Source organism: Bubalus kerabau, chromosome 13 (assembly GCF_029407905.1).
Source record: "Bubalus kerabau isolate K-KA32 ecotype Philippines breed swamp buffalo chromosome 13, PCC_UOA_SB_1v2, whole genome shotgun sequence".
Classification (NCBI taxonomy): domain Eukaryota; kingdom Metazoa; phylum Chordata; class Mammalia; order Artiodactyla; family Bovidae; genus Bubalus; species Bubalus kerabau.
In genome coordinates, this window is record NC_073636.1 from 70,220,516 (window position 1) to 70,235,506 (window position 14,991).

The 14,991-nt window shown below is 44.2% G+C and overlaps 1 long non-coding RNA gene across 1 annotated transcript; it reads right to left on the reverse strand.

Moving 5' to 3' along the window:
* Positions 1 to 6,018: 6,018 nt before the first annotated feature.
* Positions 6,019 to 10,712, reverse strand: LOC129625094 (uncharacterized). Its single transcript, XR_008701258.1, has 3 exons — positions 10,602 to 10,712; positions 7,903 to 8,030; positions 6,019 to 6,695 (listed from the first exon to the last, which is right to left on the reverse strand). It is a non-coding gene; the product is annotated as an uncharacterized LOC129625094 (long non-coding RNA).
* Positions 10,713 to 14,991: the final 4,279 nt, after the last annotated feature.

Consider the following 14,991-nt stretch of genomic DNA (forward strand, 5'->3'; position numbering starts at 1 on the left):
TGTGAAAAGGGAATGAGTTGTCTCTACACATTATAATAGGGTGAGTTTCAGAATATATTATTAAAGACATAGAGACATATTGTTAAAGACAGGCTGAGAACTTCAGAACATATTTACAGAAAGAAGTATATGTAGTATGCTACCAGTTATGCAAGAAAGAGGGGATATAAATATATATACACCTATATGCTTATATTTCTTAAAATTAAAGAAGAGGGAATCTCTTGGCAGTCAAGTGGTAAGGACTCCATGCTTACACTGCTGTGGGTCCAGTTTTAGTCCTTGGTCAGGGAACTAAGATCCCACAAGGCTCATGGTGCAGTCAAAAAATTAATTAGTTAAAAATTAAAGAAGAAAAAAACCCACTTTAACAAACAATTACCTCTCAAAAGAAATATATGTAAGAAAGAGGGGATATATGTACATGTATACACTTACACTCTTTAAAATTAAAGAAGAAAATACAAAAATAAAACTTTTTTAAAATGACTACCTATGACAGAGGGAAAGACCAGATTGGGGGGAATAGGTATAGAATCTAGACTTACCTGAGTATACTTTATTTTGAAGATTTGGCTATAGAACTATATCACTGTTCTACATAATTATTAAAGCAAAACTGAATTTCAAATAAAGTAATCCCTAAAACTTGAAATCAAAATGAAACAGATGTATCAAACTAGGAATTAAATTGATAGTGGAATCACTCACAGAAGAATCATTTCAAATAATTTTGATATGTTAATTTGGCTATACATTCTTGGATTATACATAAATTTAGTGTTATTGCCATTAGAAACCCAGACTCTCAGTATAAGGGAAAAGAAATATAAATATAAAACTGAAAAAGTTAAGCAAAGACTCTGTAATCTAAATTAAATTTGAATTTATCACTGTGAACTCAAGACCTCTTAAATTTTTTTAATCTCTATCCACTGAAAAGACCTGGAAACAATTACCAATGGCGTAGCTATGAGCACACCTAGAGGAAAGATTGTGAAAGATCTAAATATCATTTCCCAAGAATCAACGCTCTTTGGAGAAATGGCCAATTCCAGGTCTGGTGCAAAAAAAAATAAATAAAATGTACAAGATGATCCCAGAACATTTTGCTATTCCAGAAAGCAAATAAGCTAGAAGGTCATGTCAAAAGGACTCAGAAATCAGTCTGAAGAGATTCTATCTGCCTAAAGATGAGATAATTTGAGTATGAATAAGGTTTAAAATCAACACATTTAAAGTCCTTAAGTTCATAAGTGAAGTGAAGTCGCTCTGTCCGACTCTTTGCGATCCCATGGACTGTAGCCTACCAGGCTCCTCTGTCCATGGGATTTTCCAGGCAATAGTACTGGAGTGGATTGCCATTTCCTTCTCCAGGGGATCTTCCCAACCCAGGGATCGAAGCTGGGTCTCCTACATTGTAGACACATGCTTTACTGTCTGAGCCACCAGGGAAGTCACCCTTAAGTTCATAATGATACTCAAAAAAAAAAAAACAAGAAAAAGAAAATCTCATTGGATTCTCTTTGAGCATGTTAGGGAAGCAAGTCAACATTTTGAAAGTTGGTAAATAAAAAGGAAGAATCAGTATTTTTTTTTTCCTACTTTTCCTATATGAACTGAATCTCATTATAATCAACTAATTCATTAGAGGAGTTTCTATTGATAGATGTATTTCTGCTAATAGGTGAAAAAAATTAAGAATTAAAGTTTTGGACTTCCCTGGTGTTCCAGTGATTGACTCTGTGTTTCCACTTCAGGGTGCGTGGGTTCAATCCGCAGTTGAGGAACTAAGATCCTGCATGCCACATGGTATAACCAAAAAAAAGTTTTTTTAAATTAGAATTTTGCATTTGGGGTTTTGCAGCCTTCAACAAAACAATAGGTTGAGGCCATGATCATCAATGGCTCGGAATATCACTGAAGGAGAGATAAATACATATTCATGGTGTGCGTCCTGGTGGAGGTGTGCAGCATCACCTGTGAGGTATTCCTGCTAAAAAACCATCTAACGTGACTCTGTTAATATACTGCTGCTAAGTCACTTCAGTTGTGTCCAGAAGTGTCGCACTCTGTGCGACTGTCCTATGTCGCACTCTGTGTGACCCAATGGACGGCAGCCCACCAGGCTCCCCCGCCCCTGGGATTCTCCAGGCAAGAACACTGGAGTGGGTTGCCATTTCCTTCTCCAATGCATGGAAGTGAAAAGTGAAAGTGAAGTCGCTCAGTCATGTCCGACTCTTAGCAACCCCATGGACCGCAGCCTCCCAGGCTCCTCCATCCATGGGATTTTCTAGGCAAGAGTACTGGAGTGGGGTGCCATTGCCTTCTCCGTGTTCAGATACTGCTACTGCTAAGTCACTTCAGTCGTGTCCGACTCTGTGCGACCCCATAGACGGCAGCCCACCAGGCTCCCCCGCCCCTGGGATTCTCCAGGCAAGAACACTGGAGTGGGTTGCCATTTCCTTCTCCAATGCATGAAAGTGAAAAGTGAAAGTGAAAGTGAAGTCGTGTCCGACCCTCAGTGACCCCATGGACTGCAGCCTGCCAGGGTCCTCCATCCATGGGATTTTCCAGGCAAGAGTACTGGAGTGGCGTGCCATTGCCTTCTCCGGTGTTAAGATAGTAGTCACATCATATAAAGGGATACATTAAATGACACCACAGGGATGTGATCAGCAAAATCCACACTGAAGAAAACTCTACAAGACAAATACCTCGTTTCTTCAATAAATAAATTGAAGAAAAAGGGGTTATCTCTCCAAGTCCTCTCTATTTTACTTCCCACTCTTACACAAAAATAGAGAGACACTGGAAGAGCCCGTACATTGAAAGAGTCTTAAGAGACATATCATTCAATGCAATCTTATAGACCTTGTTTGGATCTTGATTCAAACAAATACATCATCTGTTTTCAAATAACACAGCAATTGGGCATATTTGAACCCTGAAGGGATATTTGACAGTGTTAAGAATGTGTTGTTGATTTTGTAGGTGCAATAATGGTATTGCAGTTACATGCTGAAAGTTCTTATCTTTAAAAGAGACACAAGGAAATGTTTACAGATGAAATGATATATACAGTGTGTGATATTTGCATAAACTCTTACAACGGAGGAGGGGCAGAGGTGGGCATATAGGAAGTTCACCCATGAGTTGATAACTGTTGAAGCTGGGTGATGGGTATGTGGAGGTTTATTACATTATTCTGTTTTTGTATACACTCAAAATTTTCTATAATAGGGACTTCCCTGGTGGTCCAGTGGTTAAGACTCCACTCTTCCAATGCCAGGGGGCCTGGGTTCGATCCCTGGTCAGGGAACTAGATCCCACAAGCCACAACTAAAGAGCTTGCATGCCACAACGGAGATCCTCCAACTAAGACCTGGCACAGCCAAATTAATAAATAAATATATATTTTTAAATTTCTATAATAAAAAATCTTAACGGAAAAAGCTAACACTAATTGTTTTGTAGCGTTTCTGCATTTCTGCTACAAAAACCACCTCTGAGGCCAAAGGTACTCGTCTGAACCTGGGAAGATAATGGGTTATAAGGCTGTGAAGAAGGAGGAGAAGGAGGAGAAAAGGAAGGAGGGGGAGGGAAGAGGAGGAGAAGAAGGAAAGAAATACATTGATTAATGCTTCAGTCTATTTTTTTAAATTGGGGTGAAGTTTACATGACATTACATGAGCTACTTTCAAGTATAAGTTCACTGGTACTCAGTACTTTCAGCATGCTGAACACCCATCATCTCTGTCAAGTTCCAAAACATTTCCACTCCCCTAAAATGATCCCCGCCCGCCCCCCCGGCCCTGCCCGGCCCTCTCCTGGCAACCACCTGTCTGCTTTCAGTCTCTATGGATTCACCTGTTCTGGATATTTCATATACATGGAATCAGAGAACAGTTTCATTCCAAACTGTGTTCAACCACATGTGTACTGACCTCTGTTGTGTACCAGGCACCAGCTCAGCTCGAGAGATAAGACGTTGAAGATGGATATACGACCCCAGCCTTCAAGGGGCATGAGACCATTGTGCAAATAAATACAATTAACTCTCTAATTACAAATGTGCAAATGCTGCAGAATTGAAGATCTGAATCTACAGGGAAGGTAAAACAAAGGAGTAGGCCGTGAGGATCTGATCTGGTGAATGAGGGAAGGCTTCTCTGAAGAGGTGACATTTTAACTGAGCCCTGGGGAATTCCCTGGCTGTCCAGTGGTTAGGACTCTGCGCTTCCACTACTGAGGGCCTGAGTTCAGTTCCTGATCAGGGAACTAAGATCCCACAAGCTGTGTGCCCTGGCCAAGAAAATATTTAAAATGTAAATAAACTAAGCCCTACAGAATGACTAGGGATGAATGAACCAGTGGAGGAAGGACAGACAGATCTTCCTAGCCAGGTCAGAGGGCAGACATTGGAAGTCTTAAACAGAGGGGTCAGGAAACTTGACTTGTTTGATTTTGTGAGTTTTTTTTTTTTTCATTAACTGATGTCCATAGTTTACACCAGGGTTCACTCTTTGTGTTGTATATTAATACTTCTGAGTTTTGAAAAATGTCTGAGGACAAGAGTTCACCATTACAGTATCATACAGAAAGTTTCACTGCTCTAAAAATACCCTGTGCTTGACCTTTCTTTTCTCTTCAGTTCCTCCCTGACCTCAATTGATCTTTTTACTGTCCCTGTAGTTTTGCCTTTTCCAGAAGGTGGGCTCATATAATATGTAGCCTATTCAGATTGGCTTATTTTGGTTAGCAATATGCATTTACAGTTTTCCATGTTTTTTCATGGCTTGATAGCTCATTCTTTTGTATGGGGGGAGGGGTAAAATATACATAACATAAAATTTACCATTTTAAACATTTCTAAGTATGCAGTTCTGCAGAAGTATTTTCACACTGTCGTGCAACCATTCAACCCAAAGCTTAGCTCATTCTTTATTACTCAATAATATTCCACTGTACAGATGAATCGGGGTTTGTTTATCCACTCACTTGAAGAAAGATGATTTGTTTTTAAATAAGACCACTGGCTTCCATGTAGAGGACTGATTGGAGATGCACCAAGAATGCAGGCAGGGAAGCCTGGGAGGAGGCTAATGCTGTGGTCCAAGCAAGAGAGAATAGTGGCTTCTACTGGGGTGGTCTCAGCGGAGGTGGCAAGAAGTGGACAAATACTAATATGAGATCACGAGAGGGTGGAATTGTCAGGATTTGAAGATAGATTGGATGTGGGGTTTCCGGAAGAGGGAAGAGTTAGGGATGAAATCCAGCCTCGTAGCTTGGGGGACTGGGGAAGTAGGTGGTGGTGCCACTGACTGAGATGAGGAAATGAAAAAGGAAGGATGGATTTAGGAGAAGATCACAAATTCAGCTTTGGATTTGATATTCTGAAGCGTCTGAGAGATGTCCAAGTGGAAATGTGAAGTGACCCATTGAATACATGCACCTCAGACCCCTTTCCCCATTCTTATCAAACAATCCATCCCACTGACCTTAATTCTGTTCCTAAACAGGCCACATTTCCTCCAGCCTCAGGACCATGGCATTGCGGTTCCCTTTGCCCAGAACATCTCCCCTGAGATGGCCATATAGCTAGGTCCTTCTGAACACTCAGATCTCAGGTCAAATACCATCTAATCAAACAATCCTGCCTTAAACCCAAGTTAGGTCAGCCAGAAGGAGTGAGTTAGAGATCCACATGGACCAGATTTTGCTACAACGATGCTGCATTAAAAAAAAAAAAAAAAAACTTCCTTGCCATGGTGATGATTTTGAAATGTATAGAAATATCCAATCAGTATGTTCTGTAACAGGAGCTGACATAGTGTTCTAGGTCAATTATACTTCAGAAACAAACTCTTAGAAAAAGATATCAGATTTGTGGTTACCAGAGGAAGGGGGTGAACGAATTGGATAGAGGTGGTCAAAAGGTACAAACTTCCAGTTATAAGATAAGTACGTACTATGGATATGATGTACAACATGTTAAATATAATTAACACAGCTGGATGTTATGTATGAAAGTTGTTAAGGGAATAAATCCTAACTGTTCTCATCATAAAGAAAATTTTTTTTCTATTTCTTTAATTTTGCATCTGTATGAGATGATGGATATTCACTAAACTTGCAGTGGTCATCATTTCATGGAAGTATGTAGGTCAAATCATTATGCCGTTTACCTTAAACCTATCCAGTGCGTGCATGCGTGCGTGCGAAATCTCTTCGGTCTTGTCTGACTCTGTGCCACACTATGGACTGTAGCCCGCCAAGCTCCTCTGTCCATGAAATTCTCCAGGCAAGAATACTGGAGTGGGTTGCCAGTATTCCTCCAGGAGCCCTTCCCAACCCAGAGACGGAACCCACAGTCTCCTGTTTCTCCTGCATTGCAGGCGAGTTCTTCACCACTAGCGCCACCTTCAAGCCCAAACTTATACAGTGCTGTCTGTTAATTATATCTCAATAAAGCTGGAAGAAGAAGAAAACTAGCAGCTTCTACAAACTGAGTGCTTACCAAAAAGGAAGCACTCATTTCTCACCCAGGGGTCTGCAAGTCAGTTTGGGGTTCATCGCAGCTTTCCCAGGCTGGGCTCCAGGCCGTGGGGTGTGTGCCCCATGTATCTTATTCTGAATCCAGGCTGAAGCAGCCCCCACTGTCTGGGACTCATGGTTCTCACGACGAGTGACAGCTGCTCAAGAAGGGGAAATGGAGACAGCATCACTTCCACACACATTCTTTTGCCCAATGCAAGTCACATGGCTAATTCCAATGTCAACACAGGGAGGAAGTGTATTCCTTCCATAGTGAGGAGGGCTGGGGGAAGTAAATATTTGCTGAACAATAATACAATCTACCACTGGACTCAACTTTTTTTTTTTTTTCTAGATAGCTGTTTATTGAGTAATCCTCCCACATGCTTATGGAATACCATCTTCTAAGGATGGATGGCTGGATGGCTGGAAGGATGGAAGTGTAAATGGATGGATGGATGGATGGATGGGGGAATGTGCCTTTCAAGGCAGGAAGATTCTCCTCATTCTTCAGATGAGAAACCTGAGGAAAGAGAAGCAACTTGCTTGAGGTCACAGAAACCACCCGTGTCCAGCCCAGCCTGGCTGCCTCCTTTAGCTCAGTTCCCTACACACAGTAAGTGAGTGATGGGGATGGGGGGCGTGGGGGGGTTGGGCGCTATTCTCTGGGCAGTGGGGCCACAGCTCCCATTCTGCCCCCTCACGAAGGCTTGGTTGACTGGCACATAATTGAGGTCAAGTACACGGGAGGATCTCCTTGCTGAAATTTAATCTGAGGACTCACTCTGAAGCCAGGTGGGAACTTGATTCGTCATTTCCGGGTCTCAGAGTCCTGAAGGCTAATTGTATGCCGGGGGTGTGAGTCATCGGTGGCTTTAACTGCTGATTAAGTGTTCCATGAAATTCTGCATCCTAGCCCAACAAGGATACCTATGCCCACCCTAAGGTATAGTCAGTCATCTAGATTTATACCACGGAGTGGGACACACAGCAGAGCTCGAATACCAGGCACAGGGAAAATCTGGAAGGACATTCCTCAGATAAACGGTGCGTGTCTTAGATAAACAGTGAACACTTCTTTCAAAGCAGGATTACTCAGGACTTTAGCCTGATATCTGTGTGTAACGTTTGAACAGTTCACAGTGAACATACGAGTGGCTTCTGCCATCAGGGAGGCAAAAGGCGTCTGGAAATATTTTCAAGTTCATACTCGCGTGCAAAAAGCAACCCCTCGCAGGATGGTTGGGAAACTCCCGAAAATCTTCCTTCAGGATCCTCCTCCCACACATTATCAGAAACTCGTTTTCAGAAACACTGAGTCAATCCCCAACCACTCCTGCAGTCAGCACGCCAGCGAGTACCTACCACATGCCAAGGGCTGAATGAGCCAGCAGGATGATGGGTGACAGGCTGGGGAGCAGGTGGGGCGGGAGTCCACGGGGTCCAAATCCAGATGCAGCTGACACGAGTGGAATCAGCCCCTGGGCCAGACACTGTGCGAAGTGTTCCACATGGATTATCACATTTAATCCGCACGACAAGTCTATGTGGTCAGAGCTATTATTATCGTGTTTTACAGCTGTGGAAACTGCAGTACAGAGAGGCGAAGGAACTTGCCCAAGGTCACAGAATGAGCAGATGGCAGAACTGACTTTCAATTCCAGAGTCTGTGCTCTTAACTGACTACACCCCACGCTGCCTCCCCATAGGAACCTGCCTGAATTCCACAGGCAGGAAATTGTAGAGTCAGAATTGAAACCAAGCAAGGTTCAGCAGCAGCCTCCAGAAAAACGTGCCTCTCATTGATAAGGTATCCCTCTCCCTTCCAGCCCTCCCCGTTTCTGGAGCCACCGCCAGCACGCTGGGTGACGTGGGTGGCTTCCCTGAACCTCATTTCCCATGGCTGAAAATGACAAGATTACGGGAGCTGGAGAGGCTTGTGGGAGAGGACAAGTCCTCCCCTGGACTGTGGGAGGCTCTCAGCTTAGATATATCTGTGTACTTGCTGCTTTCCAGGAGTTGGGCACAGTTGGCCAAGTGGGCACGGGAGCGAGTCTATTCCGTGAGCTCTGTGATGGAGAGGTGCGTTAGGTGCCCTGGGGCCAGAGGCCAGGCACCAGCTGAAATGTCAAGCATTACGATGGATCCGGAAAACTCAGCTGAGGGAAAACTGGAATAAACAACCCCCAGGAGGAGAGGGGGGGAGTCTGGTTCGTCATCTTTCCTGTTTTCCCAGCTGGCCCAGTCCCAAAACCTCTTCTTAATCTTGTCAAGATATTGGCCCTCCGCCCCAGCAAGGAGACGCCAAGAAGCCCACAGCGAGCCAAGTCTTCAAGGAAGTGATGTCTTCTGTGGGTCAAGAAAAAGGAAGAGGCTTTCTGGGAGCCAGGACAAGGCAGAAGCTTCCTCCTTGAGCCAGTGGAGAAATTGAGGCTTAGAACAGGGCAAGGTCTCTTGATTTGCTGATGGCAGGTTTGGGGCAGGTGGCCCCGGCCCCGGTTGCCCAGGACAGCATCTCCTCCACTGCAGAGCACTGACTGCCCTCTCCCTTCCTGCTTGAGGATAACCCAGGCAGGGGGAAGCTGCCTACATTCCCTCTCCCCACAGCTTTTTCCAGCAACATCTCACCATCAGTGCACTGGGGACTTTGAGAACAAAGATGTGGGTTCCATGGGTACTGGAGGAGGAAGTGGTATCTGCAAAGCACTTGGTACATTTGACCATGTAGGAAATGGAACTGATGGACCTTCTGAAACAAAGAACCAAATCTCCCTAAGCACCTACTGTGAGCCTGTGCAAGGCCTGGCACATTCAACTCGATACATCATCTAATCATCACAGTAACACTGCGAAGTAGATCACGGCCTCATAGTGCAGATGAGGCAACCGAGGCTCAGTGGGGAGATGTTTCCTGTGGACTCTACCTCCACCCCATAGCTCTCTTCTGAGAACCACACCCAGCTGTCCACTTCGTCTTGAGCATCCCCACTGTATGCACCACACTTCATTCCACCCTCCACTTGAACGACCCTAAATTCATCATCTTCCCCTCCCAAGGACTTCTGTTTTCCCATCACAGCCTCACCATTCAAAACCGGGGGACTTCCCTAGTGGTCCAGTGGTTAAGACTCCATACTTCCACTGCAGGACACACAGGTTCCGTCCCGGGTAATGAAACTAACATCCCGAATGCCTTGAGGCACAGCCAAAGAAATAAATAAATAAAATTTAAAATAATATGGGCTATCAACCCTGGCTCCACCCTCTCTGGGCTTCCCTGGTGGCTCAGTGGTAAAGAAGCCGCCTGCCAATGCAGGAAACCCGGGTTCGATTCCTGGGTCAGGAATATTCCCTGGAGGAGGAAATGGCAACCCCCTCCACTATTCTTGCCTGGAGAACCCCATAGACAGAAGATGCCTGGCAGGCTACAGTCCATGGGGTTGCGAAAGAGTCAAACGTGACTTAGCAACTAAACAGCAACAATAACAACCACTCTCTCGCCTGGTCCCACCTCCAAGTAGGAGTCCCAGCCAGCGGTCCCATCTCTGACCCTTTTGCCAGACGCTGGATTTCCTTAATTCTGGGGTTTGTAGAATAGTTTCCAGACTTCTCACTCCTCGATGACTCCAACAGTTTCTGAGTAGACATCCTCCCTGTATTTTCTCTCTACACTCATCTATGCCCCATCCAAATATCTATTCTTTCTAAAAATTCAGTTCTTCCTAATCTCACCTAGCTGAAAACCCTTCAGTGGTGTCTCACTGCCCTCAGGAGAAACTCCTTACCAGGGCTTAGATGCATGCATGCTCAGTCGCTTCAGTTGTGTCCAACTCTTTGCGACTCCATGGACTGTAGTCCACCAGGCTCCTCTGCCCATGGGATTCTCCAGGCAAGAATATTGGAGTAGGTTACCATGTCCTTCTCCTTCTCCAGGGGATCTTCCTGACCCAGGGCTTACCAGGCCCCCAAAAATCTCGACCCTGGCTGCCCTCTCTGGTCTCATGTTGGGTCAGTACCTACCCTCTGTTCCCCACCCACCACATCAGACATTCTGGAATACTCACAGTTTGTCTTTCTCTTCCAGGGCCGGGCTCATGCTATTTTCTCTGCCTTCCCCTGTCTAATTCCTTTTCATCTTTCACGTCTCAGTTTAGTCACCACTTCCTGACCAGCCTGTCTTGAAGCTTTGTGAGCTGCCCCTTCAGTGAATTCCCAGGGTCCCCCTGTACTTCCTCCACTGGGCTGCAAACCCTCTCCCTGTCCCATGCCCCTCTTCCAGCCCACAGAGCCTACACAGCATGGCAGGATGTTGAAGTAGCAGCCTCCAATGGAAACACAATGCATGCCACATGCATAACTCTGTATTTTCTAATAGTCACATTTTAAAAAGCAAAATAGAAAAAGATGAAATTAATTTTTTAAAGAATTTTTTTTCTTGATGAGGACCATTTTTTAAATCTTTATTGAATTTGTTACCATACTATTTGTTTTATGTTTTGTTTCTCTGGCCACGAGGTGTGTGGGAATCTTAGCTCCCTGATCAGGGGATCAAAGCGGCATTGCCTGCTTTGGAAGATGAAGCTTTTACCACTGGACCACCAGGGAAGTCCCTGATGAAGTTAATTTTAACAGTACGTTTTAACCCAGTATTTCAAAAATTGTCTTATTTCAACATATAAGCCAGAGAGAGACTTTTAACCTTTGATTTTCTTCTAAGATTTTGAAATCTGGTGTGTGACTTACACGCACAGCGCAGTGTCTGTGTGCTCAGTCGTGTCCGACTCTTTGCTGCCCCAGGCACTGTAGCCCGCCAGTCTCCTCTGACCATGGCCCATGGGATTTCTCAGGCAAGAATGCTGGAATGGGTTGTCATTTCCTTCACTAGGGGATCTTCCCTACTCAGGGTTTGAACCCACATCTCTTGCATCTCCTGCTTTGGCGGGCAGATTCTTTACCAACTGCGACACCTCGGAAATCCCTTTACACACAGCACATCTCAGTTTGGAGCGGCCTCATTTCAAGGGCTCAGTATCACCATGGGCTAGTGCAGTTTGGGAGGATGCTTAAAGTTACTTGATCTGTATCCTGCCCTGAGGACACTAATTCTGAGAAGTACTCACAGGCCTTGTATAGGAAAAGGAATTCTAAGTCATGTAAGTCTTCAAAACACTGACAAAGTGATTCAGTTTTTTATGCTTCCGGATCTCCCAGAGTCTTATCTGTGCTAGTATAAGATGTGATATGAGAAAGAGACCATAGAGTGTGGAGCATTTGCTCAACTCCTTTGAGCTCCAAGCCCCATTTTCACAAAGCATTTCTGGGGATTAGTGTCCAATGGAATGTTCTGTAGTAAATGTTGGTTTAGCCACATCCCTGAATCAGTCAATCCCAGGGTCTCCATGAGAAGAATTCAGAGTTCAGAAAGCCCCACCTCATGTGCCTCTGAGCCTGGCACTCAGGAAAACACCCAAAACCTGAATATTGAATTGACTAATTAATTCAGGGAGACTGCAGAGGGCAGGGCTAGAATCAGTGAGCAAAAGCTGCAGCATATCTGAGCACAAACAGGACACCTTTTGGGGTTTTGAGTGTGTGTGTGTGTGTGTGTTTAACAGTTTAAAGCTAACTTGTCACATCTTTTTGGAAAATGCAGTAGGTAGCCTTATGAGATGATTTCTCCATCTAGGAGTGATCAAAGCTAGAGTTGTGGGGAGGTGGGGGAGGCGGAATCCCCCCTAGCATCTCTAATTTCCCTCCTTCAGAACTAAACGAATAAAATAAAATCAAGAGGAAAGAAAGCAAAAAAATAAAAAACCCAGTGAAATAAGCACTTGAACTTTAGAGGAAGTGATCAGATGGGCTTGCATGTTCTGGGCACTTTATAAAGGATACACTTTGGGATTCTGCAGGCTCAGTGAAGGGTCAGTTTACAGCCAAAGACCCTTTGAGGCCACAGGTTCTTGGTTTTTGCTTTTTGGGGGGTTTCGGCCATGCCCCACAGCATGTGGGATCTTAGTTTCCTGACCAGGGATGGAACCTGCAACCTCTGCCTTGGAAGTGTGGAGTCTTAACCACAGGACCTCCAAGGAAGTCCCAGAATTTTTTGTTTTAATTCAGATTTTTGACCCATTTTATACACAGTCAACATCTGGTCAATGATGAATTGAATCAATCAATTAAATATGTGTCTAGGGGTATGGATAAGAGAATGATCTAGTTCTCTTAAAATTGTTTTTGTGGGACAAAACCAAGCAGGACCAATCTGCGCTGTTAAAGGTCATCAGGATAGTGGTTACGCTGAGGGCAAGGAGAGGAAGAAAGCACACAGGCCAGTGGTGTTTCAGGGTGCTGACCAACTCTGTTTCTTGATTGGGTGCCCGTTATACAGATGGGTTAAGATTCAACAAGTTGCCTACTTTTGATATGTGTACTTTTCTATGTCTATGTTACACTTTGGTAAGCAGTTTTATAAACTGCTTTTGTAATGACCAACTATTTTATCACTCTAGGAGCAAAAGTGTGATTGTGATTAACCTAACTAAAATGATCAGGCCTGTCTGAGATTTGAGCTGAAGAGGAAGAGGTTAACCAACAGCCAGGTGTTTCTCATGGAGGCAGCGAGCAGTAGTTTTGCTGGCTCAGGGGGCAGTTAAAGGTTAGCCAAGCCAGAGGGGCCCTTAGCCATTGGCAGACAGGTAGCAGATGGATTCAGACCAATCATCTTAGAGCCTCCAGGTGCCCATCAGTAGGATACCTGGAAGAACCTGGATGTTGGAGGCTTTAAAGGTTGGAATCTGGGCCCCCAGGCCATGCATGAGGCCTGAGCCAAAGTAGGTCCTCAACAGCGTGTCCCTTTCCTTCCTTTTACCTGGATTTCAGGTATGACAACCCTAGAAGTGCCAAAGCCTTCTGCCAGAAGGAGTTGGAGTGCCAGCAAGGATCCCAGAGGCAGGCACAGCTGGGCTGAGTGGAAGGGGAAATGAAACCAACCCTTGCATGGCTCACATGTGCTCAAGCAACTGCAAAGAAGCCACCTGTGGTCAGTTGAAGGCATGGATGGGGGAGAAGGAGGGAGCTTCAGAGAAGTGGGGGAGGTGATGTGCCTTTCAGGTGACAGGGAGAGAGGAGGTTAAAAAAAAAGGCAGCAGTTGAGAATAACAGGCAACACACCATGGGGTGTGGGTAGGGGGCAGAGGTAGGTTTCAGGTGGTGGAGATAAAAGGGTCAAAGGAAACAGCAGTTTATAATGGGCAACACAATGCGGTACAGAGGAAAGACAGCCTGGACTTAAAAGTGGTGTTGGTGAAACACATAACCATGGAGTTCTCTCAGCTGTGAAAATGGGACAATAATAGTTCCTTCCTCTTGGGGTTGTTAAGAGCACAAAATCAGTTGATGCGTGAAAAGGGGTTGTGCAAATCTTGTGGCTGTTGTTCATGACAATAAGGGTATTAGTGATAATATGGTAGGGAGACACTTCTGATTCTAAAGACACTTCTGATTGACTGGAGAGCCAACAACAATCGGAAACCTAGAGGGGAGGGGAGAAGCAGAGAGACTCTCTTACAGAGGGGCTCTTAACTGAGATGAATTTGAACTTCTATGCAAAATGCTGTATTCAAGAGCATCTGTGAATCCTTCATATGTTATTTGATGCTTATAAATGGAGCATATCCTTTAAAAATTCTGAATCACTATATCGTAAACTTGTAACTTAATATTGTATAGCAATTATACGTTTTGAAGAAATTTTAGATAAAAAATAAAACACTGTTTTTAAAAAAGAGCATATGTGAACTATTATATTTAGAATGGATAAACAACCAGGTCCTAAGGGATAGCATGGGGAATTATAGTCAATCTCCTGGGATAAACCATAATAGAAAAGAATATTTAAAAAGAATGTATACGTGTGTATAACTGAGTTATTCTCTATACAGCAGAAATTAGAACATTATAAATCAACTATACTTCAATTTAAAAAATATAAAAAGTTAAAAAAAAAAAAGAGTATATGTGGGCTTTTTGGAGGGAGAGGGCCCATAGACCACATTCTCAAAGGGGTGTAGGCCCTCTCCCTATAGTTTAAGGATTACTGACCTAGAGAACTGAAGGCTCAAGGAGAGAGAAGCATGTGAGATAAGTGGGCCACCATCATCCATGAATGGAGTGAGCCATCTCCATGACCTAAGACAGGGGTTTAGGGGATGGAGGAGAGTCTAAAAAGAAGAGACAGGATTTCCCCAGTGGTTCTTTGGTGGTTAAGACTCAAGCTTCCACTCCTGGAGGGCATGGGTTTGATCCCTGGTTGGGGAAGTTCTGCATGCCAGAAGACACAGCCAAAAAGAAGTAATGATTATACAAGCCACCTTTCCTGATCACGCCGCGTTAAAATTAAGGACTAACAATAATTTTAAAATAAATAAATGAAATAAAAAGAAGAGGCAAAAGAGA